The following is a 15645-nucleotide window of genomic DNA, read 5'->3' on the forward strand; positions in this document are numbered from 1 at the left end:
TATTTGCTCTACTCGATAGAGGTGTAGGCCTACTTAAACTTGTAATTTATTTATCATCACCCTGAATATTGATCCGTCAAAATGACGGACAGGCTTCAGAATTTTCCGTCATCCTTCAAAAAAATCCGTCAATGACGGACATTTGTCGGTTAACGCGACCTCTGGTGTGCGTGCATGGGTGTGCGTGCATGTGTGTGTGTGCGTGCATGGGTGTGCGTGCATGTGTGTGCATGTGTGTGCGTGTTTTCTAGACACCCCGAGAGCTGTCGTCACAGTTGGCCAGCTGTAGCTGCCGTTTTCCCGTCAGTCAGTCAGTCAGTCGGTCAGTCAGTCATCTCTCTCCTCTACCCCACGTTTTGCCCCAGAGCTCCAGCAGGGGTTGGATGGGCACCGCGCTGATCAGAGACCCAGAAAAAGACCTCGCTCTCTGGGGAGAGAACTGACACAGGACTGGGGGGCAAGGAGGTGGAGGAGAGACGGAGATGGATGGAGGAGAGAGGAGAGAGGAGAGGGGGAAGACGGAAGAAAGTAGAGAGGAGAGACGGAGATGGATGGAGGAGAGAGAGGGGAGAGGGGGAAGGTGGAAGAAGGAGGAGTGGAGAGATGGGAACAGAGGAGAGAGGAGAGGGGGAAGATGGAATGAAGTAGATAGGAGAAATGGGAACAGAGAGACAGAGAGAGAGAGAGAGAGAGAAAGAAAGAAAGAAAGAAAGAAAGAAAGACGAGAAGAGAGATGGGAGCAGAGAGAGAGAAAGAAAGAGAGAGCGAGAGGGGGTTGGTAGGAGGATATGTGGAGGTAGGGGGGGTGGGGGTGGGGGGGAGGCCTGCTCTATTCCCACATCCAGATGGATTTAATATATGCAGGGAAGACTGTGTGTGAGTGTTTGAACCTGTGTGTGTGAGAAATCACACATTTATCTTGAGATGTGGACGTGTGTGTGTGTGTGTGTGTGTGTGTGTGTGTGTGTGTGTGTGTGTGTGTGTGTGTGTGTGTGTGTGTGTGTGTGTGTGTGTGTGTGTGTGTGCAACGGGATATACAAATATAAGCTTTTCCCACTTTGTGAATCCACACGTACAGTACATTACTGTGCTGTGCTGCTATTTGGTGTAAAATAATACAGCTGCTGTTCCCTACAGCTGATAATGGAGGATATCTCACTAGCAATGCTGGCAGACACACACATACTGTAGCATCAGACAAGAGTATACAAGGATGGACACACACCTTGATCGTAAACAGGACAAACGCAAAGAAAGGCTTTCGGAATATGTGTCTAGAGACCGGTTGAGACAGGGACAGGGGACTGGAGACAGTAGCAGTATGTGCGTGTGTGCTTGCGAGCGCATGGTGCCTGCTGACAGCAGGCTACACAGACGAGGGAGACAACCCTGCTGATCTTAAGCACCCCAGTTTACTTTAAACTTCATAAAAAAAATAACACTAAGGACTTAAAAGATAGATAGCACAATCAACAGGATATGCCTTCATAATGATTTCAACCTTCCACTACCCCACATACACAAGGTGCCATTGCAAAGTAGTTTTGCGTCCTTTGGCATCATCAAATAACGGCACAATATGCAATGCTGGTTATGGAAGACGGTCCCGGCTACCATAAACATGGGAAAAGATGGAGACGGTGCATGAATGGAAACACAACATCCAAGACAACCATGACAACACATTGGTGACAGCCCACCAGTAAAACATACACAGATAGAGCTCTACACGCGCACACAGAATCGCCCACTTGTATTTCTCCCCTCCCCTAGGTGACGACTCGAGTCCACTTCGTAACATAGCCAAGCTAACAGAAGAACTTAACTTATATTATGCTAACAGGAGAAACGCTAGATGATAAAATCAACATGGAGTGGAGATGCTGTTATCAAGTCAGCACAACTAGTTGTTGTCAATTGGAGAACACACAACTAAGTTATAATGCTGGGAATACAGCAATACCACTGTCACAGATTACAAACTAGAATGGACACCGTTAAAAAGGTGCCTCTTTCGTTTAGCCAGACCCTGCCGAACCCAGACTACTGGACTAGAAATGTGACAACAATTGGAAAATACCTGAAGGAGATGAGTGATATGAAATCAATATAATGTCACGGCGGACATTATTATAGGGAAACCTGTCCTTACCTTCTTCATAGCGTCTTCGAAATCTTCTTAGACAATATCCAAGGAGGTCTAATATCCATAGGATGTTCTTGCTAGCCAATAGCCATCTCTATTCTTGGTGAATGAAGTGACTAAACTCATTTTATATTCCGCCTTCAAGAAAGCCAACAACGCATACTACTACAACATAGATAAGATGAGAACAAAAGGCCACGTTCGACTGACCAGCATGCATTTAATTTGAATTGGTAAGGGAATCAATCGTGTGGTAATTCCACCGCCAGTCTACTGCCTGGTATTATTGTTGTACTTTGGCGCATGCGCGCCCAGGCGCTCTTCCTGTGTGTATTCTCCCGCGAGTTCTTTCCTTCAGTAAAGTTGTGCCGACTACCCACACTCTCTCGGCTGTGAGTTATTCCTAATTACTGGCGTGGTGGCAGCGCAAAGTTACCGAACCCAGCCTTTCAGCTTCAGTTTCTCCGACTCCGACGAACGTGTCAACGGCCGAGAAGGTAGTTTGAGTACACTTACGTGATGGCTAATATCAACCGCGCACCGAAACAGTGGTGCCTGACCAAGCACGAGACTTATGCGTGCAGCTGCCTCTAACCGCACATACAGTGGCACAGTACCCCGTCAGTTCCCCTTTGCTGCCCCTAAAATGCCAATGCGGCCAAGCCCGCGTGAAAAGTCATGCCCCCTGTGCACCCAAGCAGGCCGCCAAAATAATGCACACTTTCTCAGCTCATGCAAATATCTACCCGAACAAGACAGAAAATTCATGCTCAAAGCCAGACAGATTGTCTCTGTGCTCGATGAAGACCCCATGGACCCAGTCACATACCAGGAGTGCTCTGATGACGAGGCACTTCCTCCTATATGCCCTGAGCCAACTCAGTCCCATACTGCCCGTGCCGTCCAGGTCAGACAATCACCATATATCGATACCTTCCACAAACACCACCATGCACGCATTATCCTCGACACCGGCGCCACCTGCAACATGATCAGACTGTCTGCTGCGCACCGCCTCGGAGCTCACATGACCCCCAGCTCCCAGTCTGCCCACCAAGCCGATGGTTCCTCTCCCATGAAGGTTGTGGGCGAGACCCGCCTCACATTCAACCGGGGTGCCAATAAGTTCCACTTCGACGGCCTAGTTGTGGAAAATTTGGATGTGGACATACTCGCAGGCACTCCCTTCATGTCCTCAAATGACATTTCAGTGCGCCCTGCCAAGAGACTGATTACCCTAGCTAATGGCGCTGTGTTCCCCTACGGCTCCGCGAACACGGCTCTCACAGAGAACGCGGTTCGCCGCACCATCACATTGCGTGCCCCTCCCGTGTCGACCACCATATGGCCAGGTGAATTTCTTGAAATTCCCCTCCCACCTGACGCTCCAGCGGACACAGCCTACGCCATGGAGCCCCGCCTGGACACTCACACGGCCAAATGCGAGACCACACACAACTGGCCCCGCCCTGCAGTGGTATCCAGCGTCGCAGGAAGGATCCGGATCCCAAACTTGTCAGGTGAGCCGCATGTCCTGAGGCGCCACCAACATTTCTGCCAAGTGGACCCCCTCTCCACAGTCACTGTCCCGAGCCCCGCACCTGACACTCACACCACCGTGCCAATGGCCCGACACCTCCCAGTCCGACCTGCAACTGTTCAGCATTCCAAGGGCGTCCAAGTAGACCCAGACAACCTACTCCCTCCTGGCTTCAAGGATAGGTTTCACTCCTTGCTGGACCAATATGACGAGGTATTCAACCCTGCTATCTCTGGCTACAACGGCGCTGAGGGCCCATTCGAGGCCAAGGTGAATATGGGCCCAGTCGAGCCACCACAACGCAAAGGTCGCTTACCCTTGTACGGCAGGGACAAACTCACTGAGTTACAACAGAAATTTGACGAGCTAGAGCACCTGGGTGTATTCCATCGCCCTGAGGATGTAGGTGTTTCAGTGGAATATCTCAACCCATCCTTCCTCATCAGAAAGCAGAGTGGTGGTTATCGCCTAGTGACCGCCTTCGCTGATGTCGGCCGCTACTCAAAGCCCCAACCATCCCTCATGCCCGATGTCGACAGCACCCTACGCCAAGTTGCCCAATGGAGACACCTCATAGCCACAGACTTGACGAACGCATTCTACCAAATACCACTGTCACGCGACTCCATGAAGTATTGTGGCGTGGTCACCCCCTTTCGCGGAGTTCGCGTCTATGCACGTTCGGCTATGGGCATGCCCGGTTCAGAGACTGCACTCGAGGAACTAATGTGCCGCGTGTTGGGTGATCTGCTACAGGCGGGCGTCGTGGCAAAGCTTGCCGATGACCTGTATTGCGGGGGCAACTCACCTGAGGAGCTGTTCGACAACTGGACCCGTGTCCTACATGCTCTGCGTCGATGCAACCTGCGCCTCTCCGCATCTAAGACGGTCATCAACCCACACTCCACTACCGTCCTTGGGTGGGTGTGGACCCAGGGCACACTTAGGCCTAGCCCCCACCGCGTGTCTACCCTGGCTGCATGTGAGCCGCCAAAATCAGTGGGAGGTATGAGATCGTTCATTGGAGCAGTCAAGGTAATGGCCCGCGTCATCAAACATTGCTCTGCCCTCCTTGCCCCCTTGGACGACGCCATAGCAGGGAAGACTTCGCAAGACAACATTGCGTGGACTGAAGAGTTGCACTGTGCCTTTAATAGAGTGAAAGAGTGCCTCTCCTCCAGTCGTTCGGTCATCCTACCACGCCCGGATGACCAACTGTGGATCGTCACTGATGGTGCTGTCAGGAGACCTGGCATTGCTGCCACACTATATGTGATGCGCAACGACAAGCTTGCTTTGGCTGGTTTCTTTAGTGCCAAGTTACGTGCCCACCAGCTAACATGGCTGCCCTGTGAGGTGGAGGCTCTCGCTATCGCAGCAGCCGTCAAACATTATGGCCCCTACATTATTCAGTCGACAACTAAGGCATGCCTCCTCACAGACAGCAAGCCGTGCGTTCAGGCCTACGAAAAACTATGCAGGGGCGAGTTTTCTGCTAGTCCCCGTGTCTCTACGTTCCTCTCCACGGCGTGCAGATTCCAAGTGTCAATACGGCATGTAGCTGGCGCAGCGATCCTTCCGTCCGACTTCGCTAGCCGTAACCCTCCTGACTGTACGGACATGGCATGCCAGGTGTGCACCTTTGTGCAGCGCACCCAGGATTCAGTCGTCAGACTGCTGTCCACTGATGACATTCTGGCAGGTCGTGCGAGACTGCCGTTCACAAGCAGAACGGCGTGGCGATCCCTCCAGTCCGAATGCCCTGATTTACGCCGTACCCATGCCCATCTTACCCAGGGGACCCGACCATCTAAGAAAATGACGGACGTCAGGGATGTCAAAAGGTACCTCAGCGTGGCATCGATAGCTGGGGACGGCCTACTACTAATCGTAAAACGTGAAGAACCCCTCTCTCCGTGCCGGGAGTGCATCATTGTTCCCAGACAGGTCCTGGATGGCCTCGTGACTGCATTGCACTTACAGCTCAGCCACCCCACCGCCAACCAGCTAAGAAAAACACTTGACAGGTACTTCTTTGCCCTTGACCTTGATAAAGCCGTGCACCGGGCCACAGATGGCTGTCATCCGTGTGTGGCCCTCCGTCATACACCCCAAGTCGTCAACGAACAGTCGTCATCTGCGCCCCCAGCTACAGTAGGTGCCGCCTTTGCTGCTGATGTCATGAAACGTGCACGGCAACTGGTGCTGGTGGTACGAGAGTGTGTGACATCCTACACTGTCTCGATGCTGGTGGACGACGAGGGTAGCCAGACCCTGCGAGATGGACTCATCAGGCTTTGCATAGAACTACGGCCCCTCGACGGTCCATTCGCTGTCATACGGACCGACCCGGCCCCTGCTTTCAAGGCCCTGGCTTCTGACCCACTCCTCGCCCAGCATAGAATCTCACTGGAGCTGGGGCGGGCGAAGAACCTGAACAAGAACCCTGTCGCAGAAAAGGCCGTACAAGAGTTAGGTGAGGAATTGCTGCGACAGCAGCCTCGAGGCGGTCCCATATCGCCGAGGCTCCTGGCAGTGGCGACTGCCTGCCTCAATTCCAGACTGCGATCCCGTGGCCTGTCTGCCCGGGAGATGTGGACTCAGAGAGACCAGTTCACCTCCACCCAGCTGCCCCTTGCCGATGAAGAACTCATACGTACACAGCATGAAGAAAGGGTGAGGAACCATGCTCACAGCGAGAAGTCCAAGGCCCCTCGGGGTAAGACTCTATCCCCCTCGTTGCTTGAGGTGGGTGACCTTGTCTACCTCCACACTGACCGGAACAAGACATGCAGCCGTGACAGATACCTGGTCGTGTCTGTCGAAGGTCTCTGGTGTGGCCTGCGCAAGTTTGCAGGCTCGCAACTCAGGGACTTTACCTATCGGGTCAAGTTGACGGAATGCTACAAGGTCCCAGTCTCCACCCTGGACATCAACCGTCCCTCTGGGGATGACGACGCTTCTGAGGAGGACTGCCCTCCATTCCTGAAGGTGCCCCAGGTGGTACCTCCCCCAACACCTGCCATTCCCCTGGAGATCGCATCGGTACCTGCCGCTGCCGTGCCAGGCGACCCGCCAGAGGACCCGGAGTCCTCCTGCACTACCCCTGACGGCGCGAACTCCCCACCCCGGCGTGGCACCAGGCTGCGTCGCCAGCCATCCCATCTCAGTGACTATGTGTTGGACTAATGATGGACTCCTCATGTATCCTTTTTGCATAATGTCCTGTTGTGTGTTTATCACTGCATTTATGTGTTCCACATTGTTGCTTATGCGTTCTGATGATATCTGTGTATTGCTAGATTGCTCTACTATGTTTTCCCTGTTTGGGGGGGTGGGTGTGGGGAAGAAAGGTGGTCACGCCAGTCTACTGCCTGGTATTATTGTTGTACTTTGGCGCATGCGCGCCCAGGCGCTCTTCCTGTGTGTATTCTCCCGCGAGTTCTTTCCTTCAGTAAAGTTGTGCCGACTACCCACACTCTCTCGGCTGTGAGTTATTCCTAATTACTGGCGCAAACAGAACGTTACCACTGGCGACTCGCGCTCCCTGTTTACATACAGCCAATGATAGTGTAAGAAAATATTTATACCACAATTCCTGGCAGCAATGTAAAAATTAAAATGCACAAATATAGCCTTCATGTGTTACCTTTATTGCTATTTGAAACATTTGTCTGAATAATTTGACTGCCCATGTAATGACCTGTAGCAATATAGTAACTAAAAGTGCCCATTTGCAATTGATTTGATGCTCTAAATTCCCACCGTCTTGTGGGAGTCTACCACGGTCTATAAATAGTGTCTGGACATGGTATGAAAGCATAGTGGTTACGTTGTGTATCCATTCTTCGACTCTCAATCAACGAGTATACAGAATGGGCCCGCGAACCATTTCGGAGGGCCCGTTCGCGGGCCCCTCAATGGTCGCGGGCCCCAGTGCGACGGCACCTGCTGCACCTGCTATTGTTACGCCACTGCTGTCGCCTATAAGCAGTGCTGATGGGATCAGTGGAACGAAATCCAGATATGGTTAAAGAAATTTCACATATACTGTATCTTCAGATATGGACACGTGTGTGTGCGTGTGTCGTCCGTGCGTTTGTGTGAGAGTGTGTCTGTGCGTGTGTATCCGTCCGTCCGCCTGTGTGTGTGTGTGTGTGTGTGTGTCTGTGTCTGTGTGTGTGTGTGTGTATTCTTACATTTGAAAAACAGGCATTTCTTTCTACATGCGCTTATCGTTCTACAGCAGCCGTAATTGCATGTGACACATACGGTACGAAGCTCAGATGAAACCACATGAAACCACACGACAAACCGCTCACATTACCACACTCACACACGTCAACACACAATATGAATATTACAGCTGTTTCTTCGAATACACACGTCATGAATATTCAAGGCGTCTACTTTATTATGCAAACTGAGGCATAATCACCCATGCACGCAAGCGCACACACACACACACACACACACACACACACACACACACACACACACAATCTCTGAGAAGCCACAAAAACTCTCTCCCACACACACACACACACACACACACACACACACACACACACACACACGCAAACACAAACACACACACACACACACAGAGACACATACAGACACACACACACAGGCACAGACACACACGTCCCCTTTTCAATATGAATGGGGAAGTGACCTAAGCAGCATCTAGGCCGGTGTTTGTCATCAACAGCCCCGTTCTGTCAGGCCACAGGGGCGGGAAGGCAGGGCAGCGACACCAGGACTGGGGATGGGGACAAGTGCAGCAGAGAACGGAGGGGACACACACACACGCGCGCACACACACACACACACACACACACGAGATAGAGGTGACATCGTTGCCCACAAGCCAGGACACACACACAAACACACATGGGATTTGGGTGACAGTTGTTGCAAAGCCAGGACACACACACACACACACAAACACACACACACACACACACACACACACACACACACACACACACACACACACACACACACACACACACACACACACACACACACACACACACACACAGACACACACAAACACACACAGACACACACACACACACACACACACACACTACTGGGCTGACGTAATAAGGTGCAGGCCAAGGAGGAGGATCGATGTCTCCATGTGGATCAATATCTCCACGGGCTTCCAATGACCTTTGAACCCCAGAGAGGGTTGAGGTCAACATGCCAATTTAGTCGTCCTGTTGCACTGGATGCAGGCACGCACACGCACACACACACAGGTACGCACGCACGCACGCACGCGCACACACACAAACGCAAACACATACATGCACATGCACACACACGCGCACAGACAGTTTATCTTTTACACCTGCTGTTTGGATTGTGATGTGAAGTTTGCGATTATGGATTAAGTTTGTGATTATGGATTATGCTTCTAAAACGAAAACAAAAAGCTCTAATGCTCAAATCAAACAAACATGGTGCAATGATTCGTTAAGAGCAGAACAGAACATTTCATGAAATATATTATTTTTTTCATAATGCTAGGTAATGTAATGGTGTGTGCCTACATGAACAGATGCACATGCATGGGTATGCATATAGATAGTACATGCACACACACGCACGCACGCAAGCACACACACTACAAACGCATGTAAGCACACTAGAAACACACACAGACGCACACAGACACACACATACATACACAGACACACACAGACACACGTACATACACAGACGCACACGCACACACACACACAGACACGCACACAAGGGAGTTGGAGCAATTAAGGCCATTTCAGTCGAAGACAAACGATGAGCCCCAGTGCTGCCAAGTACCAGTCGGCCATCTCTTCAAATATGCATAAACGCTCCTTAAATATCCCCAGGCCCCTTTTGTAGCTGCTCTAGTCTGTCAACAGGACCAGACTAAGATGTTCCGGGCACGACAAACATAGTTCATAGTGTCATAATTATGAGCTAGGAATTAAGGATATCATGTCTGTAAACCGTGGAGAGGAGTTTTGACAGGATTTAAAACCGTACTAAACACTGTACTAAGCAAATCAATTTGAATGTGAATTTTCAAGATCGCATCTTGTTAGAATTCTACTTTTTTTTTTCTTTTGGCCAATCAGGCCCCCCTGGCAGGTAGGGGCCCCTAGGCTGCAGCCACCCTGTCTATGGGGGCCCCTGGCAGGTGGGGGCCCTAGGCTGCAGCCATATCTAGCCTGTCTAGCCCTGTCTATGGGGCCCCTGGCAGGTGGGGGCCCTAGGCTGCAGCCATATCTAGCCCTGTCTATGGGGCCCTCCTGGCAGGTGGGGGCCCTAGGCTGCAGCCATATCTATCCATGTCTATGGGGCCCTCTTGGCAGGTGGGGGCCCTAGGCCATATCTAGCCTGTGTCCTGTCTGTCAGCTGCTACACTGTAAGCTAGTAGTCAGACTTCAGGTCTCACCTCAGAGTCTCCTCTTCCGCTCTCAAGTGCTCTCTTTCCATCTCTCTTTTCACTCCCCTTTCATCTACGTGATTAACATTACAAAAGATACGAGAGGGGGGAAAACAACAGCAAAAAAAACAAAGGCTGTTATAGATGGTGGAAAATGGGACTTCTTCAGATGATTTTGTTTCCAAATTTGTTCCTGCAGTTACAGCAAAACTGCAAAATCTACAACAGATATAAAAAACCTAATACTTATTTAGGGGGGAGGGGGGGGGTGTCAGGATGGCATGTGTGTGTCAAGAGGTGCATCTTGCCACCAGGCAAGGCAGCCGCTTGGGGCCCCCAAGCCCCTAGATAGCGAATAGCCCATACTGTACTACAGTAGAGGTGATTTTGTTCAAATGTTCATTCTTTTGCATTTTCGCTTGGGGCCCCACCTGACCCTAGAATCGCCTGTGTGTGTGTGTGTGTGTGTGTGTGTGTGTGTGTGTGTGTGTGTGTGTGTGTGTGTGTGTGTGTGTGTGTGTGTGTGTGTGTGTGTGTGTGTGTGTGTGTGTGTGTGTGTGTGTGTGTGTGTGTGTGTCTGGCTCCTGGTAGCCCAGGGGCAGTGATGGATCTGACAGCTCTGCGGTCGACTGTGAGTATGCAGCAGGTTGATGTGAACTGGAGCAGAGTGTCTTTTCTCTTTTCTCTGAGCAGACTGGAGCTAGTCTCCAACCACACCAGAGAGCAACACAGCCCTGTCTAGAGAGAAAGAAGAGAGAAAGAGAGAGAGAGAGAGAGAGAGAGAGAGAGAGAGAGAGAGAGAGAGAGAGAGAGAGAGAGAGAGAGAGAGAGAGAGAGAGAGAGAGAGAGAGAGATGAGATGGGGGCGACGGAGAGGGCAACAGGGCAACAGGTCTGAAGGTGAGAAGAGTTGATGCACGTGCACATTCATGTTGTTGTTTGTGCGTGTGTGCCCTTTGGCTGTATAACAGGAGTTTGTGTGTTATCTGCGACCTGCTGCAGTGGCATACGGTGATGTTGCTAACCTGGGGCTCAAAGCAGACACACACACAGGCACGCGCACGCGCACGCACACACACCTTCACCTTTTACTCATGCACTCTCCCACGCCCTCATGCTCTTGCTCTCTCTCTCTCTCTCTCTCTCTCTCTCTCTCTCTCTCATGCATGCACACCCACACAGTGGAAAGAAAGATCGCGGGAGAACAAGCACACAGAAATCCAATTCTCCATTTTCCAATCTCAAAACCTCTAAACGCCTCTTTCCTCTCCATCACACACACACACATGCACGGACGCGCACACGCACGCACAAATTCATACAAACCAGTGCCACCATGAGGATAGTGTGTGAGTGTGATGGAGTGTGTATATCGCCAGTGGATAGAGTGTGAGTGTGTATCGCCAGTGGATAGAGTGTGAGTGTGTATCGCCAGTGGATAGAGTGTGAGTGTGTATCGCCAGTGGATAGAGTGTGTGTGTGATGGAGTGTGTATATCGCCAGTGGATAGAGTGTGAGTGTGTGTATCACCAGTGGATAGCGTGTGTGTGTAATTAGTCCTGGACCAGCCATGTAGACCCGTTCGCAATTTTGAGTTGGGGGCGTTTCTCACTGGAATTGAGTTACTGGGTTCCTAGACATTAAAAATCACGGAGGTGCTTGTCCACCATAGTGCCAGATTTTTCACAATATGGCCGCCGAATATGGCTGCCATCGCCTATGACAAAAACCTGTGTTTTTTACTTTTAAACTGTTTATACACATGCCATACATCAATTCTGACCAATTTTAGGAGAGGAAATCATTTCTGACAATTTCATGAGGAGAATGTGTGATTGTGACCTTAAAAGGTCATTGCCAAGGTCAAATTTGATATTCTGAAGAATGTCAATAGACTTTCATTGTAAAAATGAGAAATTCTCAATTATGGTATGAGGAGTTATTTGCTGATATTGCCATGATTATTTTGTGTCAGTATAGTGTCAGTATAGTCCTTAAAAGGTCAAGGTCAAGGTCATGTTCCAGGTCTTTTCCCTATTCTGAAGAACTCGGCCATGTGCTTGCCTATTAGGTCATTATTAAGAATAAGGAACAGCCACTATAAATGTAAACCTAACATTTCCACACAGTCAGAGGACAGGACAGCACATGCACTGCAACAGTCAACACAGAGAGGAGCCCCCACTAGAGGAGAAGTAAGTATGTTGCAGACTCTATGAACTAGAAATGCCCCTCTGTGAATGTGCCCTCTTATAGCACTATTGATGGGAGGAAGTGCATTGATTCCATCACCAATGCTGTACATTTATACTCTGTGATTATCAAATATTACAGCTGTTGTGGTTGATCTGGCCCCAGCCCAGACACGCACCAAGTACTTCCCAGCCAATGTTGCATCTTGCTCGGTCAATATTTTGGCCTCTCCAAAGATAGCAAGTACTGGACTGGATCAGAAACCATGGCTGCATGTTTAGTCCCAACCTCATGCAACCCCCCTACTCATGCAATCATCTCCTTACAGGATATGTTCTTTGATCACAGTTTTTGTCAGTGATGGTCCAAGATGAGAGACTAATTGATGGAGGGGAAGCATTCTCCGCATCTAGCCAGTGCCATACTGCTGGTAAATCTCCTGCATACCAAGTTCCTGGAAATATGGGCTGTAGTGGAGAAGTAATGCAAATGTGTCTGTATCATTTGAGTCTATAACAACTTTTCTGCACTGCTTCACACAAACAGCCCACTCAACATGCACCATCAACCTGGCCTAAGCCTCATCAACACAGTTCAAGAGTTCTGGAATCTCTTCACCATCAGCTGACTTTGCTGGTAGCACCTCATCATCAAGAACAACAGGGCTGTAGTATTGCCTCTGGTTTGATGATAAATCATGTCTGGAACTAACAATTGGAGATTTCACTTGTTCTCCACAGAGGCCCGGAACTTATCAAGTTGGTGAGGAATGGGTGTTAGTCCGTTCACGCCAATGATGTCAACGGCTGTTGTTGAGTTGGTACACAGCATGCGGTCACCTTCCTTCAATGACATCTCAATGTAGGAGTCACAAGATGGATGAGCTCTGGATGTCAGCAGAGGGATACTGCTGAGTTGATGATGGCAATGATGACAGCACCTAAATTAGGATCGGACGGATCTTTGACATGAAGTCTACCCGAACATGAGGGCAATAAGTAGACTCAGAGCTTCATTGGGTGAGATTAAGGTGAGGCTCAATTTCACTGACAAGCTTTGACTTGTTAACAACCAACAGAAGGTCACCATCTAACAGGGGTGATGCTGAAAGGACATCATGAGATCTGCTGAATACTCATGCCCCGTTCCTCAGCAATGTCCATCCTCCTATGTGCCTCAGCTATGTCTTTAGATGAGACCAACTTCTGCTCCTTTACAATGATTGCTAGTGTCTTCTATGGCTGATCTTTGTACTGCAGAAGATTCCTTTTTGAAACAGTTCCACTTATCTTATGTTCTTGAGAACTAACCTATCCTGCCAGTATAAGCTGAAAACAAGCTTTGGAGACGGTTGCGCAGGCGAGGTGCAACACTCCTGTTAACAACCTGGTTGCTGAGCAGATTGTGCAGTGGAACGGGCGCATTAGCGGTCAATGAGTATGGATTCTACGGATCCACCACAAAGTCTAGCAACAATTACACATTTCGGTTGAATGTAAGGCACGGAGCGGTGCTCAGTGCATGTTGGAGGTGGTATTCTGTCCGCTTCAAAGTGGTGTTGTTGGTGAGAAAGTTGAGGACATCAGTGATCATTCTAATCTGATGGAAAGAACTCAAATTTTGCTGCAACATTAACATTGCGAGTGGCTCCTACTACAAACTGTCCTCCATGACCCTTGCATACTCTCTGAATGCTGAGAAACCTTTATGTCACCTTGCACAGCAGTAAGAGGCTACTGCAGTTACATTCTGCAAAGATTGGCATAGGACGTTATGGTAGCCTCATATTGATTTATTTTCCTTCTCTTTCAGAGACAACAGCATTTTTAATGATGGCTGCCAAACTTCAAAGAATTGGCAGAGCTCTGACTTGTCTTGATTCAAGCTCTCCACTTGCTCAGTCAAGGCCTCAAACTCAATTCCTGGGCAACGTTAATTTGAAGCCAGTGAAGTGTGCAATGCATGTACCTGTGCAAGCACTGGACAGTCTGCCTTGTCCTTGTGAGTCCAGAATACCTCCCACTGGAGAGACATGCATCAATGCATTATCTAGGCCAGAACCTCGAGGCAATTTTCCCTGATATCTGAGAATAACATGCGTCCAATGGAAAGGGCCAATACAGTGGAAGAGATCCTTGAAGTGCTCCGTCTCATGTAGGTTTCATCACACCAAATTGCCATTGATGCCTGGATCATCTGCCTGCGAACACTGGAAGTTGGATAGGCAGTGTCTGACAGTGGCACACTCAGTAATGGGTCTTGGTATTATAGGAAGGAAGCCAGCACGCATCATTGGCACAACAGCAGATGAGACAAGTGTGTGTACAGCAGCCTGCATCAAAAGGTCTCCTCCTGACACACCAGAGCGAATCAGGCTGATCAAGAATTCATGCTTTCCTGATAAACCTTTTGCAGTGGCAACATGCAGTAATGTTGCTTGTTTGTTTTCAGGATGCAGCAGCATGTCTGGTGGTAGGGCAGGTCGAACCACTGGCTTTGCATGATCAGGTACCTCTTGGCATGGTAAATTCCTCTGCAGTATATCATCAGCTTGGCCTAATTCTGTGCCCGACACTGGAGACTTTTGAAGGTGTCTGTTCACTGAGGCATCTGGAAACAGTAATAAGGCTGCATAGTGTGAACCCTTGGTACCAGAAAGTGATGATTTGTCAGCATAATCAGAGCTGGATGCCTGCCAATGTATATTACATTACACTTAGCTGACGCTTTCATTTATTCAAAGCGACTTACAGTTATTATTTTTCAGGGTATTGGTTACAGTCCCTGGAGCAATGTGGGGTTAGGTGCCTTGCTCAAGGGCACTTCAGCCATGGATGGAGATGTAGGGAGAGGTCAGGGGGGATTCGAACCTGCAACCCCTAGATTGAAAGACCAACTCTCTAACCACTAGGCCACAGATGCCCCCATGTATAATGGATGTATAATCCTCCCTTGTAAGTGCTAGGTATGGTTTTCTGTCGGTTTTTCGAGCATTCCACAACATAGCTAGCAAGAAAACTGGTCAGATCTGATTGTCTAGTAGCTTGAACATGAACCAATCCTGTGAAAAGTTGCGAGAAGGTTCTTGATGTGAAGGCTTTTGCTGTGTGAGAAGCATCATATGCAATGGTGTTCGCCTTATTCCGCGTTGAATCTTATGCACAAGCATTGGAAAGAGGCAGTGAAGTTGTGTACTCTTGTGATCTCTGACACACTTCTCCTCTTCTAGTGGGGGCTCCTCTCTGTGTTGACTGTTGCAGTGCATGTGCTGTCCTGTCCTCTGACTGTGTGGAAATGTTAGGTTTACATTTATAGTGACTGT

General features: G+C 49.5%; 1 protein-coding gene across 1 annotated transcript in view; it reads right to left on the reverse strand.

The window, feature by feature from the left end:
• Window positions 1–15645, reverse strand: part of smap1 (small ArfGAP 1) — a 223736-nt gene that overhangs the window by 55958 nt on the left and 152133 nt on the right. The window lies entirely within an intron of this gene.

This window comes from Engraulis encrasicolus, chromosome 24 (genome assembly GCF_034702125.1).
Source record: "Engraulis encrasicolus isolate BLACKSEA-1 chromosome 24, IST_EnEncr_1.0, whole genome shotgun sequence".
NCBI lineage: Eukaryota > Metazoa > Chordata > Actinopteri > Clupeiformes > Engraulidae > Engraulis > Engraulis encrasicolus.